At 40.7% G+C, this 18,991-nt stretch overlaps 1 long non-coding RNA gene across 1 annotated transcript in view; it reads left to right on the plus strand.

The window, feature by feature from the left end:
• The first annotated feature begins 1,626 nt into the window (after positions 1-1,626).
• The window catches only part of LOC140843493 (uncharacterized), a 161,866-nt gene continuing 144,501 nt past the window's right edge, over positions 1,627-18,991 (plus strand). Inside the window, exons 1-2 of the long non-coding RNA XR_012121319.1 lie at positions 1,627-1,733; positions 7,186-7,372. This is a non-coding gene — a long non-coding RNA (uncharacterized lncRNA). The remainder of the gene's footprint in view (positions 1,734-7,185; positions 7,373-18,991) is intronic.

Raw genomic sequence — 18,991 nt, forward strand, 5'->3', positions numbered from 1 at the left:
ATTCAGGCAAAAGGAAATGTAAACCAATATAAAAAGAAAAGACAGATGAACTTCCATATTCTAAAAGCAGTAACGGCACAGGGCTCAAAATGGCTTGATGAAAAATTTCACTTTGTCTCCTCAATCAGCCTCAATTCCACCAGATGGGGCTCTTAATACTCTTTTGGTTCAGCAACTGAAAATTCCAAGTCATTTAGTTTTATCTTTAGAGAAGGAAAATCTATTTCCCATTATGAACCTCCAAGAGAATTTACCTTAGATAGGATTATCCTTAATAAGCATTATCATTGCTTAGTATCATTTAATATTATAAGGTGATTTATATATATAAGTGGCTAATTTGCTAAAAATCAAGGCATCCAAGTAGTTGAAATAAATCAGTTTGAGCAGTTGTGCTAAATCCTTTTGCAAGCTTTCTTTCAGGAAACAAAGACATTCATACACAAATGAATGTGTATTAATTAAGTGTTGCTCCGTTTTTGGGTTTACTGACATAACTTAAAATGTGAATTATTAAAAATTGCATTAAACCATTATGAAATTTATCACAACTGCAATACACTCAGCCCAATACAGCTATTTTGACAGGTTACGCTTTAACCTAGTGTTGGTAACTGAGATATTTTTTTTCAAGGCAGGGTGTGGATTCTCCAAAGAAAACATTTTGCTTCTATTTTTCTGAGGTTTAGACTTGGAAACCTGTGTCTCTTCTTGGACGCCTTCTCCATAACTCATAACTTCTGCTCAATCTGCAATGAATGACAACCTGGGAAGTCAATCTGAATTCTGATTTAGAGAGGGTGAATCAAATCATATGTCTGAGATTGAGCTGGATGAGATTACACAGCCCACCCTTAAACAACAGGGGTTTGTCCTGCACGGGTCCACTTAACACGCAGATCTTTTTCAGCACATACATCGGAAATTTTTTTAGAGATTTGCAGCAACTTGCAAAAACATTTTCTTTTCTCTTGTTTACTATTATAAAATATATCTCACACACAGAATATGTGTTAGTCGACTAGTTTATGTTATCAGTAGGGCTTCCAGTTGACAGGTTATTAGTAGTTAGATTTTTGGGGAATCAAAAGTTAAACATGAATTTTCAACTGTGCAGGGGTCCCTACTCCCTGCGTTGTTCAAGTGTCAACTGTGATGTCATCCTGCTGAACGGTCCTGAGTTAGGACCAGCGGCCATGGTTTAATAATACTTCAGGTCAGCCAGTCATGAAACGCCACCACCACCAGTAACAAAGGTAATTGCTCACACTCACCGTACGTTTCGGTACATTGGCTATTTTGTTCTTCTCCCGCAGGCCTCTTGGTGCTGGCTGAGGCTCCCTTTGGTGAGGAAAATTCTCCTGGGAAGGCGGCAGCTGAGTTCCTAGTGGCGAACACTCCCAGCAGCTGGGGCACGGGTGCACATACGTCCTGTGTATCTGGGGTCCCGCAGTTGCACGTTGCAAGTCAGCTCGGCGTGTGGCCCCGGCGGGGACACTCCCAAGGTTGCGCAACGCCGCAGGCCTGTTTATGCCACAGTCCGCCTTAGTCCCGGTTTCGCTGTCCGCAGTTTCAGTAACCAGGGTCCTGCGTGTGGAAGCAGATGCTTCTCCTTCTGACGAATCGTCAGAAGGTGAATAGTAGCTTCACGCTACGTCACAGTGCCTACGTCACACGTCACCTCATCTCATCACGTAGGCATTTGATGGTCTCACAATCTCACAGGAAGAAGAGTAAGTACAGCCCGATAGATATCTAGAGATAAGGGCAATTATATTGTTATAATTGTTCTATTTTATTTGTAGTTATAGTTGTCAGTCTCTTATTGAGCTTACTTTATAAATTAAACTTTACCATAGGTTTGTATGTATATATATATAGGAAAAAAACAGTGTCTCCAGGGTTCCCTACTTTCTGCGATTTCAGGCATCGCTTGTGGGGCTTGGGCCATATCCCCTGTGGATGAGGGGAGACTTCTGTACTAATCTTTCTAAAAGGAAAAGTGTTTTAAATTGTGAAGATTACTAAACTTTTATTTTCAGTATATGAAGCCTAGGAAAGCTGTCAGTATGTAAACAGACAGCCCAAGCGCCCCACCCCCACAACATTTGTGGCTGAAACATTAAAAGTTTGAGAATATATATGCTTATTGAAAAAATTAGGTGTATTTGTCGTATCTGGTGCCACGCCCCGTGATAGGAAGGATTGTGAGACTTCAAAGGGGTCGGAACCCTCAAGCCCACCCACCTGGGGAGGGGGCTTGGCCCAATCAGCTGGAGACAAGCGGGTTCCAGAAGGCATGGTAATAGCCAGTGTGGAGGGCCTCTTACAGGGTGGGAGGCCCTGAGAAGAAGCCTTCCGGGGGATTCTCTCCCACCTGCCCACCGTTAGAGCAAGTGAGGCTGTGACTTGTTCCCGGCCACGTGGCAGGGCCACAGGAAAGCATCTGGCACTGCTGAGCTTGTTTGGGCAATAAGGATCCTCTCGGGAAATGAGGAGCCTCGGAGCAGACAGCCCCCGGAGATCTGCCCAGAAGGCGGTCAGCCCCCGGGAACTCTGTCAAGATAGTGAGAAAGGAGTCACACTTGGTGAACACTTGTTATGAACCAGACTCTGACACATGGAGGGCTCAGTATGTGGGAGGCCAAGGAGGACAAAGGCTGTGGATTCAGATAACCACCGTTAACCTCCTGATTCTGTCTTTTCCCAGGCTGACAGTTCTAAGTGACTGAATCCTCTCTAAACCTCAGTGCATGAACTTTAAAATGGAAGTGCTTGCCCCTTCTTAACAGCCTTTCAAAGGACTGACTGAGATGACTTGCATAAAATGCTGATTTTACAGGGAGGAGGGGACAACTTCCCAGGTTTACGGAGCTGGTGAGAGGTCAGGGGATACCCACTGAGTCTCAGACTCCAAAGCCCTGACTCTTCTCGCAGTACCCGGTAGAGATAGGCAAAGATGAGACTAGATTGAAGGCCTGGGCTTATGTCACTTCAGCACCTGCACCTCTCGGGCACCGTGTTCCCCTGCTCCTTCCCCTTGATGACTCTCCTGGAGCACTGGCTGGCTCCAGCCTCAGAGTGTTAGCATTAGCTGAAGGGCAAGCTGGGATTCCATTGCCCCAGCTACTGCCTGACTGACTCCCTCACCTTCAAGTATTTGCTGAAACGTCACCTCTTCATTGAGGTCTCCCCTCACCACACAACCACCAGTGGAATTCCCAATATACATTTTTCTTTCCAAAAGCTATACAAGGGCAACAATCCTTGTCTGTCTTTCCCCCTCCATTGATGTCATGAGTCATGGCCACTTGCCCTTGATAATCCAGAGCAGCCAAGCAGAATGGTCCTCCAAGAGTCGCTTCCAGCATCTTTATATGATGGGAATGGTTAGTATAGGTGCTTTCCTGGCCAAGGGTTCAGCCCCAGGTCTTAGTGAGTGTAAAGAGATGTGGGGGTTCAAGTCCTGGCCCTTTTAATCTCTTTGGATCAAATATTCATTATTTTTCATTCATTCAAAGTGCCTGCTGTGTGCCAGATCCTGTTTGTTGCCCTGAAGCTGCAGTAGTGAGGTGACCTGTAAAATCTGTTCTCACATGGCTTACATTCTAATGTGGGGAGACAGGCAATAAGTAAAACATAAGTCAGTTTTAAAACCCTAGAGCATGGGCAGAAGACAATGTGGGCTGTAGCCTGTGATGGGGCCTGCCTTTGACGTTTGAAGAAGTCAGCAGAGCCCATTAGGAGTGCCTTGTATGTTGACTTGAATATTAATTTTTATGTTTGATTATGGCTTTGACGGTGGTTGCTGTTTTCTGGTACAGCGCAGAAACAATACCCCCCACATATTCTTATTTTACCTCTTGGGTTTGCGATGCACATCATGGTGAGATTAGACCAGCATTTGCTTCAGGTGACTGTGGTAAAAATAATCATAATACCATTTGGTTTTCTGATATTTCTAGAAAATTGATCATAAAATATGAGATTGATGATAGAGTGTGCACCTCTGTAGTTCTATGAATTCTGTGATAACTGGGTGTTTGAAAAATGGGTAGCAAGGTCATAGCAAATAAAAATAGACTTTTTAGGAAAAGCTGTTTGAGTTTCCCTGATTAGTGATTGAAATCAATTTCATTTAAGTCAAACCTACAAACTTCAAAAAAATTCTTTGAAAAATGTAATATGTAATACAAAAGTACAAAGTACTGTTAAGAACTGTAATAGAGTCTGACTCTATTTTTTGATGTCTGACTGCTGGCAGCTTTCAAGCATCAGCCTGCCTCTTCTGTGCCCCATGTTTAGGCAAGCTGATGAGAAAGCCTGGGTGCTGCCTCCTTTGGTGCTGGCAGGAGGCTCAAATCAGCGCAGGGTAACCCTCACCAGCCCTACCTCCTAGCCACAACGTAAACTAGGCTCCTTTCCCTACCCTCTCAGGTTCTTTTTGGACCAGTGTCCCCATAGTGCTTCAAAATGTGCCTAATAACCCTCGTCATACTCTTGGTTTGTGTGTGGCATCGGCAGTCGGGACACCCAAACCAAATTTTGAGTGAGGTCCACCTGACTCTAAAGAGTGGACACAACAAGAATAGCTTTCCAGAAAACATCAGGTGGAACACCCTCTCCCTTGTTTACCGTTTATAAATATCCATAACTATTTCACTAATTTGGCTCATTTTCAACAACCCTGGTGCAACCACAGTCTTTAGCAACATCCAGGCTGACTGTCAGTGCTTGTCTTCCAGCCGCACCTGCTTCTGAAACCAGCCCTGAGCTGGTTTAGATGTGTTTTGGGACCCATTGTGTTTGGCTAAGCCCAGGACACACATGTATTCTCTTGAGTCCCTTCCCTTTAGTCCTGTTGAAATGATCCAATCCATATGCTGCCTCAGTCTCTCTCGTTAGCCAGCAGTTTTGACTTAAATCCACTTCTATTGGAGGAGAGTCTTAACATTTCCCCCAGCTGGGCTCCACTCTCTGTTGTCACCAGCACTAACTAATGGTCTTTTGATGGACTGATTGCCTAAGACCCAACCAGCTGTTGAATCTCACCATTCGGATAAGACCTCCCCAGATGTTGAGATCTGCCCCAAGAAAGAGGTTTGCCATGTCCTTTGGACAGCGGACTGGGCTTTTTAGTTACCCTATGTGGGGACTGGCCCTATAGTGTGGGCACTATATTTCTGCGTCCCTTACATCCCAACATAAATGTACACCACCCACCCATGCCTGAATGCATCCACACAGACACTTTCATTCTGGCTGTGTTACTTTTGTCTTAGTATGCCTGATGGCCAAGGCTGCCAAGTAATTTTGCATAGGGCTTTATATTTTGTGTTTTCCTTGACTAAATTCTTATGTCATGATTCTACATTATGTTTATTTATTCAGTCAGTCAGAAAATTATCAAAATATACATCCTAGTCATATTTGCCCCCATCCATAGCTATTTGTAACCATCCTGTGAGAACTTCGTCCCTCTTTTTTACAAGGTTGGGGCTGGGATCTCCTGGTATAAACCGGTTGTAGGTGGTGGCTTGTATATGGCAGGGCTGTCCTCGTGCTGAAATTAGAGGAGATATTGCTTAATGCATTTGTTTTTAGTCTGATTGCATGTTCTGAATATGATGTTGTCAAGAGTTATCTTGATTTCACATGAAATAGGAAGGGCCATTAACATTTGTGCAATTGTTGATGATAGCGTCTTAACTGCAGAGCTGATTATTGAGCACACAGAACCAGGCATTGGTTTGCCTTTCCTTGCACCATGCAGATGACAGGTAGGCACTGAGGAAGGTGCTGAAGTTAGGGCAGGAGGCTGGGGCTCTAGGACAGCTCCGTGGTAGCTCCAGAGTCTGTTTGAGGGCACTAGCTCTGACCTGGTAGGGAAACTGAAGACAGAGTAAGACGTGCCTACAACCAGATGCTCTGTGGGGCCTATGCTTCAAGCACAAGGAGTTGCAGTTAATAATCTAAATATAAGAGTGTCCTGCCTGAACAGTCTCACAAAGCATATTTCACTTAAGTATATTTTTGGTTTAAGAACATCAGTGCAGAACTATTTTCTGAGACTGAGGAGCAGCATTCTGAAACCAGGGCCACATATAAGAATGATCTTGTGACTAAGTTTCCCCATTTTGCCACTTGTGTTCGTAGGCATTGCTCCTACAAACCAGTGGGAGGAAGCAGGAACACAGTGTTCCCATTTCCCTGTACTTGAGTAGAGAGACAAGAGGCAAATGAGGGGTTTTGACTGAATCAATTAAGTCCAACACATTTCAGTGGAAATTTAAAGGTGTGAATGTTTGCAAAGTTTAGATGAACATTTTATATTCCCCAGCTCCACCTGTTGAAATATTTCTCCTTTTAGGCTTATCTCCAAAGCCACTATTCCCTGAAGGCTTTCCAGATTTCCATAAGATGGTGTGCAGCCACTCCTAAGCCCCATGACTATTTCTTTGAGAATCTCACTTAAAGCACTGGTTTGCCCAAGGTCATATATTTCTTTCAAGACTTGTTATCCTCAGAGTGGTTTGTGGATGATGCGAACTTGATGAGACTGATTAGATCACAGAAAACTCTGAATAACAACTATTTGTAATGTAATGGCTTCAGTCAGGGGAACTTTAGTTTACTTAGTGATGTTCAAAACAAAAATATCCTGGATGATGGTGGGTCCATAGACGTGGCAAAGGAGGGAATGGGAGCTCCAACCTCAGCCTCATTGTTAAGATGTGGTCAGATAGGTGCTTCCAAGAACAGTCAAAATCTTGCTATGGAAGCAGGAAGCAATGTTTTGATTTTGGGGGCAAAAGTGTGCCCAAGTAAAGAACACACAAAGTCATTGGTGGTGGGCTCTAAAACTGCTGATTTTCTCCTCTTAATTCACTGAAGTGTTTAACTGCAAAGGAGTGCTCCCCTGACCAGACACACTCTGTTTGAGGTGCTGTTTTATTGGATCCTTTCTTGGTGAGAGCTTCTCCCCTGGGAGCGGTGGTTGGCAGTGGGGCTTATCGCAGAAAAGTTCCTGAGAGGGCACATGGCAGGAGAATGAGAATCCTGGCATGTCATCACTCAGGGGCTGATGAGAAATGAAATGGTTGCTCAGGACAAGTTATGGAGCTGTAAATGATTGTTATGTCTGATTTCTCTGCTCTTTCCACCTCCTCATTTCTGACCTTGCAGGGCTATGAATGGACTTAATCAAGGCTCTTGGTTGCAGGAGAAGGCTGTGATAAAGATTTGATAGTCAATCATGGCTAGAGAACTCCTTGCCAGCAGACACTGGACTGGCTGGATGTATGGTGCTTGCCTCATACATGTGATAAAGGACGCCTGTTCCCTCCCAACAGCTACAGGAAGTGAAAATTGGGTAAGTGATCTTCTTGGGTTGGGGTGGGGAAAGGAAGGAGGGAGAAGAAGTAAGTCCCCAAATATAGGCTTACCAATTTTATTGTAGTGCTGTCAGGGACCTTAGTACTTACAGAGTTTTGCCACCCATTGGACTGATTAATTCATTCAATAATGTTTACTAAGTGTTTACCATGTGCTTGGTAATGGGGGTACAATAGTGAACAAATCAGATAAGCAACTCTGCCTTCATGCAGCTTACGTACTAGTAGTGGAAGACCCATAGTAAGCCCATGCACAAGCAAGTTACGTGATACAGTAGAAAGTAAAGGACCTTGGGTTAGTGGGGTGGATGAGGCAAGTGTTTTAAATAGGGTGGTTCTCCTTGACGATGGGTTGCATCACATTTGTCGAACACTTGTGTCAACAAATAAGGGAGCCTCTTTCATTTTTTGGAGTACTTTCCTAGAAGCCTCTTGTTGTGCATTGAATTGGATCTGCTTTTCTGTAATGGGCATCCATTGGTTTTAAGGCAGCTGAATAATATAGCATAGGATGCATGGCTAAGGTCATAGGCTCTATAACCACACTACCTGGGCTTGGTTCCAGTTTTGCCAGTGACCACCTTGGGCAAGTTGCAACTCCTTCATGACTTGGTTTTCCTGTATTAACATAAACATAATGATAATGGTAATACTACCTACCTTGTGGGAGAGGTCAGAATTGCCTGAGTTGCATAGACCAGTATTTGGTACATTAACATGCCCAATAAAGTATCATTTAGTATTACTCAGAGGGTGTTGTGAAAATGGCATAAATGTATGACAGTGTCTGCATTAGATAGGAATCAGTGAATATTATTTTTTCTGTCTCTGAGATCCATTATCCCTTCCTTTCTTCTTAATTTTCGTTCTCCTCCTGCCACTCCCTTTTCTTTACAAAAGCTTAGCCACCATCTCAGAGGTTCTATTAAGAGGCATGAGTTCTATAGATATTTGCAGATTTATCAAGAAGCTGATGAGTCAGAGCTTCTAAGACCCTGACTTGCACAGCCCCTTCCAAGGGAGGAGCTCTAGCAATGTGTTTATGTGGTTCTGTTTTTTGAAAAAAATTGCAAAAGCAGGATATTCTTATGTTTTTTTCTCTTAAAAAGAGACACCCAGATTATTTAAATGTCAGTCCCCCACAGAATCTGGATCCGTCCCTATTGTTAGGTAATTATTTTATTTATTTTTAATTTATATTTAGAAAAGATATAGGAGGAAAACAGAAGTGGTGCTCAAAAAAATTTCTAATTTCTCTGATTCCCTGAAGATCCTATCCCTAAAAGCAACTACGAATTTTTTTGCATTCTAATAGGAAAAAAAATTTCATAAACCAGTACAGTAGGTATATATCTCTTAAACCTTTTACAATTTTACTGCCCACTGTTATGAAACTTAACTTTTTGTAATATGTATTTAGGAGACATCTCCATATTTGTAAATACAGAGCCATCTCATTCTTTTTATCATCTAACATTTCATCATTTCAATATATTACTTTTATGATACATTAAATCCATTGTTGATTGATATATGTCATTTCCATTTTTTACTATTATAAATAATGATTCATTGAATATCCTCTTACATAGATTTGAATTGTAAATTCGTAAGGCAAGTAAGAAATAGGGCCCATAATGAGGAGAAAAATCAATTAATTGAAGCTGATGCAGAATTGACTAAGATATTAAATTTAGTGGACAAGTACCTGAAAATAGTTGGAACTTTATTCTGTATGTTGAAATGGCTAAAGGAAAGGTTGAACATGTTTAATAAAGGCTTGTAAAATATTAAAAAGACCCACATATCTAGAAATAAAAATTACAGTATCTGAAATGAAAAAACACTAGATGGGATTAAAATCGTAATTCATTGCAGAAACATGCTAGTGATGCTGAGAAAATATCTATAGAAAGTAGCCAAAGTAAGGCAGAAAAAAACTCTGAGAAAATTGAAGAGAGCATTGGTGAGCTGTGGGAGAACTTTGGGTGAACTAATATACATGTAATTGAAATATCTGTGGGAGAGGATAGGGTTGAAGATAGAAAAATTATTTGAAGTGATAATGGGTGAATACTTACCAAATTCTATGAAAACTGTAAACCCATTGATCCAAGATGCTCAGTAGACCCCAAGCACAAGAAACATGAAGAAAATTACACCAAGACACTTCATAATCAAAATACTTAAAGTTAGTGATATTGAGAAAATCTTAAAAGCACCCAGAGGAAAAAAGAACATGTAATGTACAGAAGAAAAGGGTAAGAATTAGAGCAGATTTTCCTTAGAAACAAAGCAAGTAAGAAGGTAGTAGAGCAACAGCTTTAAAGTACTAAAAAAAAAGCCCATTCAGTGTAGAGTAGAATTATTACTTAGTGAAGATTTTTTCCATAATTAAAGAAGTAAAGACTTTTGAGGCCAACAAAAGCTGGAAGACTTCATCAGCTGCAGATCCACAGATCCACCCTGGGAGAAATGTTAAATTAAGTCCTCCAAGCAGAAGGAAAATAATATCAGGTGGAAACCAGGATCTACCTAAAGGAATAAAAAGCACTGGAAATGGTAACTGAATGGATAAATTCATAAGAATTTTTCTTATTGTTTAAATCTCTTTAAAAGGTAATTGATTGCTTAGGCAAAAAGTATTAACAATGTACTGTGTTGTTTTCAGTATATGGGTAAGTAAAATGTATGACAAAAATAGAACAAAGTCCAAGAGAGGACAAGTAGGATATATACTGTTGAAAGTTCCTATAGTATGTCTGAAGTGGTATAATGTTTTAAGGTCAAGCATGATGTGTTAAAGATACATACTATAAAACTTAACACAATGGTTAAAGTAACAAAACAAAGAGCTTTATTAATAAACAAATGAAAAACCTCAAAAGGAACCTCTAACAATGTAGCTAAAGAGAAAAAAAGAGAACAGAATACCAGTAAGACAAATAGAAAGCAATTAGCAAGATAGGAGATTTCAACCATATAAATAATCGCATTCAATATAAATGGTCTAAACAACCAATTAAAAGGCAGATGTTTTCAAATTAGATTAAAAACAACGAGATACAACTATATACTGCTTATAAGAAACACTTTAAACACACTTTAATTATAAAAACACAAATATGTTTAAAGTAATGAAATGGAAAAGATATACTATTTTAACATTAATCAAAAGAAAGCAGAAGTGGCTATAATCAGACAAAGAAGATTTCAGAGCAACAAAGATAACCAGAGGTAGAGTATCATTTTGTAATGATGAAGGGGTCAGGACCTCAAAAGGACACAAAAGTCCTAAATGTTCATGCACCTGATAACAAAGGTTCAAAATGAGTGAAGCAAAACCAGAATGACCTGCAGTGAGACATAAACAAATCCACACTTAGAGATTTCAATACTCTTCTTTCAACAACTGGTTGAACAGGTCAATAGAAAATCTTCAGGGATATGGAAGACTTAATACTATCAACCAACTTGACCTAATTGGCATTAATACAACAATATAACATTCTACTCAACAACAATATAATACACATTTATTTTTCAAGTGCATATGCAAACAGTTACCAAGGGAGACCACTTCTGGAATATAAAACCAGTTGCAGTGTATGTAAAAAGATTCTATCATAAAAAATATGTACTCTGATCAAAACAGAAAGATTTCTGTAAATTCAAAAACTTAATACTGTACTTCCAAATAATAAAACTAAAAATAAAAAAGGAAATTAGAAAATATTTTGCAACAAATGAAAATGAAAACCTAACATGCAAATGTTCGTAGCATAGTGATAAAAGAATACTTAAAGAGGAATTTTTATCAGTCAGTAGAAAAGAAAGGACTCAAGTCAACAACTTCAGCTTCTACTTTAAGAAACTAGAAAAAAAAAGTGAATTTAATCCAAAATAAGCAGAAGAAAGAAAATTGTAAGATTCACTGTAGAAATCAATGAAACAACTGAAAAATGACTGAGAAAACTGAACCCAAAAGTTGGTTCTCTGAGAAAATAAATTAAAATGGATAATCCTCAGGTCAGACTGATCAGGAAAGAGGGAGAAAATAGAAATTACCAATATTGTGAATCAAAGAGGTGATATCACTATAGATAATAGATAATAGGGGAATACTATGGATAATTTTATGGCAATAAATTTGACAAGTTAGATGATACTGAAAAATTATTTAAAGACATAATTTACCATATATATTATACACACATATATAATATGTACCATATGTCTATATAAAACTTGAATATCTCTATATATTATATGTTACCACATATATATTACATATATACATACATAAATTAAATTTGTAGTAAAAAATTCTTACAACAAAGAAAACCCTTGTGCCAGATGCCTTCACTGGTGAATTCTGCCAAAAATTTAAGGAAGAAATAATAATAATTCTACAAATACTCTTTTAGAAAATTTAAGAAGATAGAATGCTTCACGCTGATTCTTTGTGGCCAGCATTACTCTCATACTAAAATCCATGAAAAGACATAGTAAGAAAAGAAATTGTATTTTAAGGGAAGACCAATATTTCTCATGCATATAGATGCAAAAAATTTAGACAAAATTTTAGCAAATAAAATCCATCCACACACACAAAGAAGTTTATCTGAGTGGAGCTTATCCCATAATTCAAGGTTGGTGTAACATATGAAACTTACTAATGTAATACACATATTAACAAAATAATAAAAGACAAACCATTTGATCATCTCATTAGGAACAGAAAAAGCATTTAACAAAATTCAGCATCTATTCCTGATATGAACTCCCAGAAAACTAGGAATAGTTGGAACTCTTTTAATATGATAAAAGGCATCTATGTAAAACCTAATAGCTAACATTCTTAATAGTAAAAATCTCAATGTTTTCTTTCTAAGATAGGAACAAGGCTATGATGTCTGTCCTCATCATTTCTATTCAACATTATACTAGAGGTCTAGCCAATGCAGGAAGGCAAGAAAAAGAAATAAATGGCATCATCTAAATTGTAAAGAAAGAAGTAAAACTGTCTATTTGTAGATGACATAATTTTTGTAGATAATATGATGAAATCTGTAAAAGAGTTGCTAGATTAATAAGGGGTTTGGGAAAGTTGCATATTACAAGATCAGTATATGAAGATTAACTATTTTTAAAAACTAGGAATGGATAATCCAAAATTAAAATATAAAACAAATTAGCATAAAAATATTAAATACTTAGGGATAAGCCTGACAAAAGACATGCAATGCTTGTACATGGAAAACTATAAAACACTGTTGAAAGAAATGAAAGAAGACCTGAATAAATGTGTTTGCTGATCAGAAGATTAAATATTGTTGAGAAGTCAATTCTCCCCAAACTGATCTATAGATTCAACACAATTTCAAACAAATCAGCAGAAAATTTTTGTGGAAGTAGGCAACCAAATTCCAGACTTCTCATGGAGATGCGAAAAACCTAAAATGAGAAGGGCAATTTTGACAGTGAACAAAAGTGGAGGTAATACTACCTGATTCAAGAATTATTATAAAGTTACAGTGATAAAGGTAGTGTAGTATTAGCATAAGGAGAGACCTATCAAAGAAAAAGAAAGCCCAGAAATAGATCCATGCATATATGGACAGTTGGTTTGCAATAAACAAGCAATGGTGATTCAGAGGAGAAAGGATAGCCTTTCCAATGTGTATGTACAGTGACATTTGTTGCTGTAAAAATTAAGAAAAGTTTCTTTGGAATCAAGAGATGTTTAGTTGCCTTGGAGCAGAAATACTTTTTTTAAACAGCTTATTGAGGTATAATTGAAATATAAAAAAACTTACATATTTAATATATATGATTTGATGAGTTTGGACATATGCATACGCCTTTGATGCTAATACCACAATCAAAGTAATAAACATATTCATCACCCCCCAAGTTTTCCTTTGGTACCCCCCTTTTTTTGTGGTAAGAACACCTAACATCTACCCTGTGAACAAGTCTGTAAGTGCACAATACGGTATTGTCAGCTGGAGGCACTGTCTCGTACAGCGATTCTCTGGAACGTCTTCATCCTGCATAACGGAGACTTTATACCTAGTGAACAATTCCCCATTTTTCCCACCTCCCAGCCCTTGGCAACCATCATTCTCTTCTTTGCGCCTATCAGTTTGACTGATTAAGAAATCTCATGTAAATGTTAATACAGTATTTGTCCTTCTGAGACTGGCTTATTTCACTTTGCATAATGTCTTCCAAGTTCATCAGCAATTACTATTTTATGTTCACAAGGAGAGTAATTTATGTGAGTGGCTGGTTCATAGCCATTAATCTGGGGAATGTGTGACAGAGGCTTTTATTGTGCGTTGCTTAGCAAACCAAGGAGCTGAGGGACGAGTCACCTGGGGTCTTGGCCCCAGTGGCCTCACCCCCACATCTGATGGTCGGCTCTGGTCCTGTGGGCCTTCCTTCCCCCAAGCCAGGCCACTATGGTTCGGCTGCTCTCTTCAGCTGCCGCTCTCTCCTCTGGTGGGTGCTCTGCAGATTTTATTGCAAGCCTCAAAACGAGATGCTATTAATTACAAAAAGCAAAGGAGTTCACAATTCGGAACATGCCCACCTTCTCACCTGGAGGAAGGACAATACCTTTCCATCTTCCCAGGCTCCTGTAGGAGCAAGAAAAAAAAATCACAAATTAATATCTCAATAAATTATCCTGCCACAATTGTTTACCCATTAGTGTCAGAACTGTTTATCTTCCTTTTAAATTACTCTTGAGCTCCGTAGAGCAGAGTATTTTGTTTGATAAAATTTATCATTGTGAAATTACTTGCCACCGCTCCTCCAGAACCTCAGGTTTCTGAGTTAGTAAAATGGAGCACTGCAGTAGGGCGACTTTTCTTTATGAGGGATGTAGAGCTCTGTCCTTTGGATTAAGTAGAAATATCCGTTAGCATACACAAGTGCTTAGACTGGTATTTAAAACATTAGCAAAAGATTCTTGTAACATTTGGAAACTTCAGTTGGTGTTTTGAAAAAAATATATATAAAGAGATATTCAGTTTCTATTTTCTTCTGTAAATTTAACAGACAGCATATCCAGTGGTGCAACAGTGTATACTCCTCAGAATTCAGAATAAAGCCCAAATCCTCTTCCCTCGGATTCTAGATGTGCAGAGTGTATATAATGAACAGGGCCACCATGAACACTTGTGCAGAAGCCTTAGGCCTGTGGGGCTTATTTACCCAGAGGGATGGACACGGTTGTCTAATTCTCCAATAATGAGAAACTGGGGCAGAGAAGTATTTGTGTATGAGTTCATATTTGTGTGTTCAATAGTTTTATGAACCATGGTTTTATTTATATTTTTAAAGGCTATCAATGTCTCTTTTTCTTCCCCTTCAGAGCTGAACTTTGTGGGTGTTGGAACAGTGTGCCCTTGAGAAGATACTCAAAACACTACACTGGCCCTGTGTGGGATTGGGGGCAAGGGTGCAGTGTGAATAGAGCAGCTGTCACTGACAAGCCAGTGACAATCTGTTGATTGATGACAAAATCATAGTTGGACACACATCATGCTCCTCCCCAAAGTGTGTCTTCAGCCTCCTTGTCAAAGACCTTCCTCCCTCCCACCCTCCTTCCTTCCCCTGTTCTCCTTTTCTCACTCTCCCTACACCCTGCTGTCCCGGCCTCTTTCCCTACCTCCTGCGTCATTCCTCTGCCCTCTCTCCTTCGCTTTGTCTTTCCTTCCTCCTGCAAAGACAACGTCAGAGCAGATCTTCATGAAGAAAATGTTGGAACCTCCTCTATTGTGGTTTACATTCCAGTAGAGTGATTGGAGCCTGTCAAGTTTCGGGCAGGTGTCTAAGAATGTTAGAAAGGCAGAATACACTGGCATATTTCTAAAGGAACATGTAAGGTATTGTGTCTTAGGGCTTGTGTTACTGAAAAAAGCAAAATAAGAAGTCACTGTAATGGTTGGCTCACCTGGCCTTTGAAATGAGCGAAGAGCACGTTTCCAAATGGACTGCTGTTTCTATTAGTGCCTTCACTCCTGGGAAACTCAGAGCCATACTGGCATTCATGAGATTATTCTTGTTCTTGACTTTTAATGTCAGTGTATGTACTTATTAAAAATACTGTGGGAATCAGGACAGTATATGATTTAAAAAACCAAACACATGTGCACATAGGTTATATCTTCTGCTTCCGACAGTGCTGTGTTGGGGTGCCAGGCCCTTCCAACAGACAGGCAATAAAAGCTCCTAGAGGGGTAAATAACACAGATAAGGTCCTCTCGAATTAATAAGAAACCAGAGCAAATTCAGATTTGCAGATTGCCCAGAGCTTTTGAAAACATTCTAAGTGTTTTGACCCAAATGCTGTGGGAATGAAAGATCTGGAGAGTTTACCTGCATCTGAGGGCCAGCTTAGCTGCCATTTCCCCAGAAGGTCTGAGTGTGAGGCCTCTTAATTTGTTGGGTGACTATCTGCAGTTAGAATTGGGAATTAATTTTGGAACCAGTAATTCTTAGTAATGTGGGGGTGTGATGGTCTTCTGGGCAACATTCTGCCTGAGAGCACTTCCCAGGGGACCTTCCCCAGGGGAGGAGCTAGCGAAGCAAGAAGTGCCAGAGGGTGACTCCAGGGAAGAAGTTCAGTGTGTAAATGGAAATAGGATTGGCACCAGGAAGGTCTCTGCATTTATCAGATGGCTCAGACTCAGAGAAGCTTCTCATTGGAGTGGGACAGAGAAGGGCTTCAGAAGGCGCCCCCTGTTGGCGATAAAACCAGAAAGGAAAAAGGGAAGGAGAGGATCTGGTTCAGAGCTGGCAGAAACTTTACAAATACTCAGCAGAAGAGGGATGGTGGTTAAGCATACGTATTATACCCTCATACCATGTATGTAATGTGTCATGTATATAAGCAATACTGTATTATAAACAAACAGAAACTCATGTTGAAGTTGACTGAAGTAGATCTGTGCATAATTTATTCTTTGTTTTGGCTCTGCTCAGTGGCCCTGCTCACTCATTCATTTACCACTTTGGTTCCTGTGTTGAGACTGACACTCTATTGGGCGTTGAATGTGTAAAGATAATAATAACAGTACTTTCTGCAGAGAAGCATACAGTCCAGTGAAGGAAATAGCACTTTGGATGCATACTTACAAAGTAATGATAGAGATACATGGAGGGCTTTATGGAAATGCAGACACTGGGGTCTCTTAAGGGTTGAATTGAATCCCCCCCAAATTCATATGTTGAATCTCTGACACCCAGTATGTCAGAATGTGACTGTGACTGTGGAGATAGGGTCTTAGTGAGGTAGTCAAATTACAATGGGGTCATCAGGCTGGGCTCTCATCCAGTGTGACTGCTGTCTTTGCATAAGGGGAACTGGGGAAGCACACAGGTACACAGGGAGGAGGCCGTGGGAAAATGAAGGCAGAGATGGGGCCAGTGCTTCTAGAAGCCAGTGCACACTAAGCATTGCCAGCAAACCACCAGAAGCTGGGAGAGAGGCATGGGATGGGCTCTCTTCACTCCCATCCGCAGGACCCTTACCTTAGCTTCGGGGAGGAGGGTCAGAGACGGCTTCTGCAGAAAATGACAGAGCTGAATTTTAAGAATTGAACAGGAAGCTGCCAGATGAAGGGGGCACCGGTGTGTCAAATGACATTGCTGGCAACAGGAACAGCAAAAGTACTGAGGTAAGAAGCAGCTGGGGAGTGAGGCATGGGTGAGGTGTGTCGGCAGTGCAGAGAGCAGGCAGTGGGGAGAGAGATCTAGAGGATGTGGAGCTTGTGGCAGCTGGCGATACACAACAACATGTCAAGACAGAGTAGCCATGTTTCCTGCCTCTGGGCAGAGCACGCATGCTTAAATGCCAAGCTGGGAAACCTCTGTGGAGCGGCCAAGCCATGCCACTCTCCTGCTCCAGATTACTGCCCTGGTGGTTAGACCAGCTGCATGGCTCCATAGCGCCGGTGTGCTGACGGGGCCAAATCCTCGTTCAGCCGCGAGGGAAGAGCCGCGTTTCTGGGCTGCCAAGTCCCATTCTTGGGTCCCGGGAGGTCTGGCCCTGCTCTGCCTGTGGCGCCTCTCATCTCAGGGACAGTGATTTCCTCCTCTTTAGTGTTGCACAAAAGCTCCCAGCTGATGTTAATTATAGGGAATATTTAAGCATCACCTAAGGTCATGGAAATGTTCTGATTCCTGAACATTTTGTGTGTTTGAATTTCCTCACAATAGGTCTACTGCTAACGGAAGGGCTTTCACTCAGCTGCTTTGTTGCACAGGGTCTGGCTTCATAGGTAAGACGCGGTTCCTGTAAAGGCCTCCTGATGTGCAGCACTGGCCTCCTCACGGGATTCCAGGTGGCTTTGTCTGCATTTTCTTCCTCTGGTAGACATTTAAAGGATTCTTGTGAAAAGAAATGCTGTTCAGGGGTCATATGGCCAGAGATGCACAAAGATTTATTCTGGCTAATTGAGAAGATTTTTGTTTTAATGCCAAACCACCTTTTATGTGATCTTTAAAAATTCTGGTGCTCTGTACTAGAGGTCAGCCGTTTTCCCAGGAGGAGCTTAAAATTGAGGACATTTTTAACCTTTTCTTTTAGGTTTATTTAAAATTAAACTTAAAGTAAATATTATAGCTGGGTAACACTAAAATATAATGGTCTTTCCTTTATATAATTGACTTAAAATCATATTTGAATTATACATGAAGTATCCTAGTTATGAGTAATACACATTTCTTTTGAGAATGGTTTCTAATTCAGGTGATCTCCTTAATTTAAAAGGAAAACATCAGCATTATTATATACATAAGAATACTTTGTATTCTGAAGAATTAAATGGTCCATATGAACACATAATTGAAAACTTAAGATTTATTTTTTGAACTGAGAAAAGTTAAGGACAGAGGTCACCAGCATGTTGCCACCAGCATTCCTGCCGACACTCCACTTCCATTTACATTGTTGAACACTGACGGGCAGAGCTCAGGTGCTCAGCACCAAAGGTGAGCCAGTCACTACTCAGGAGCAGCCCCAAGTCTGAATGAAGGGGACACTGATGCATAAGTAAGTCAAGTGCTGTGTCAGGATCCGAACATCTGAATAGGGTGCAGCCCAGCTGAGCAGAGGAGACGCTTCTGGAGATGATACAACCTGAGGCCTGAAAGCTGGGCCTGAGCTCACCAAGTGAGGAAGGAAGGGAGGCAGCATTCCAAGGAGAGGGAGACCCTGGATGAAGGAAGGGTGGGTGGGGGCTGGAGGGTGCACGCTGGGACACCTGGGAGCTCCACGTGGCCAGAACATGATGCAAAGAGACGTTGGCTGGGAACGAGGCCAGAGCAGTAAGGTGAGGGCTCAAGAGGGGGAAACTGTGCCACGAACGGCTTATGGACTGTTTGTAGGGCAGTGTATGGAGAGCCTGGTCAGGTCTGTTAGTTTGGATGCTGATCTGGCGGCACCATAGTGAAAAGGTGGGAAAGGAAGAGCAGCAGGAAAGCCAAAGCAAGCAGTCCCGGCGAGGACGAGGGGGCCCGGACTGGAAGTGTAAAGGTAGGAGCGGGAGGAAGGAACGGGCCAAAGAGAAATTTAGGGACAG

This window comes from Manis javanica, chromosome 9 (assembly GCF_040802235.1).
Source record: "Manis javanica isolate MJ-LG chromosome 9, MJ_LKY, whole genome shotgun sequence".
Taxonomy (NCBI): Eukaryota; Metazoa; Chordata; class Mammalia; order Pholidota; family Manidae; genus Manis; species Manis javanica.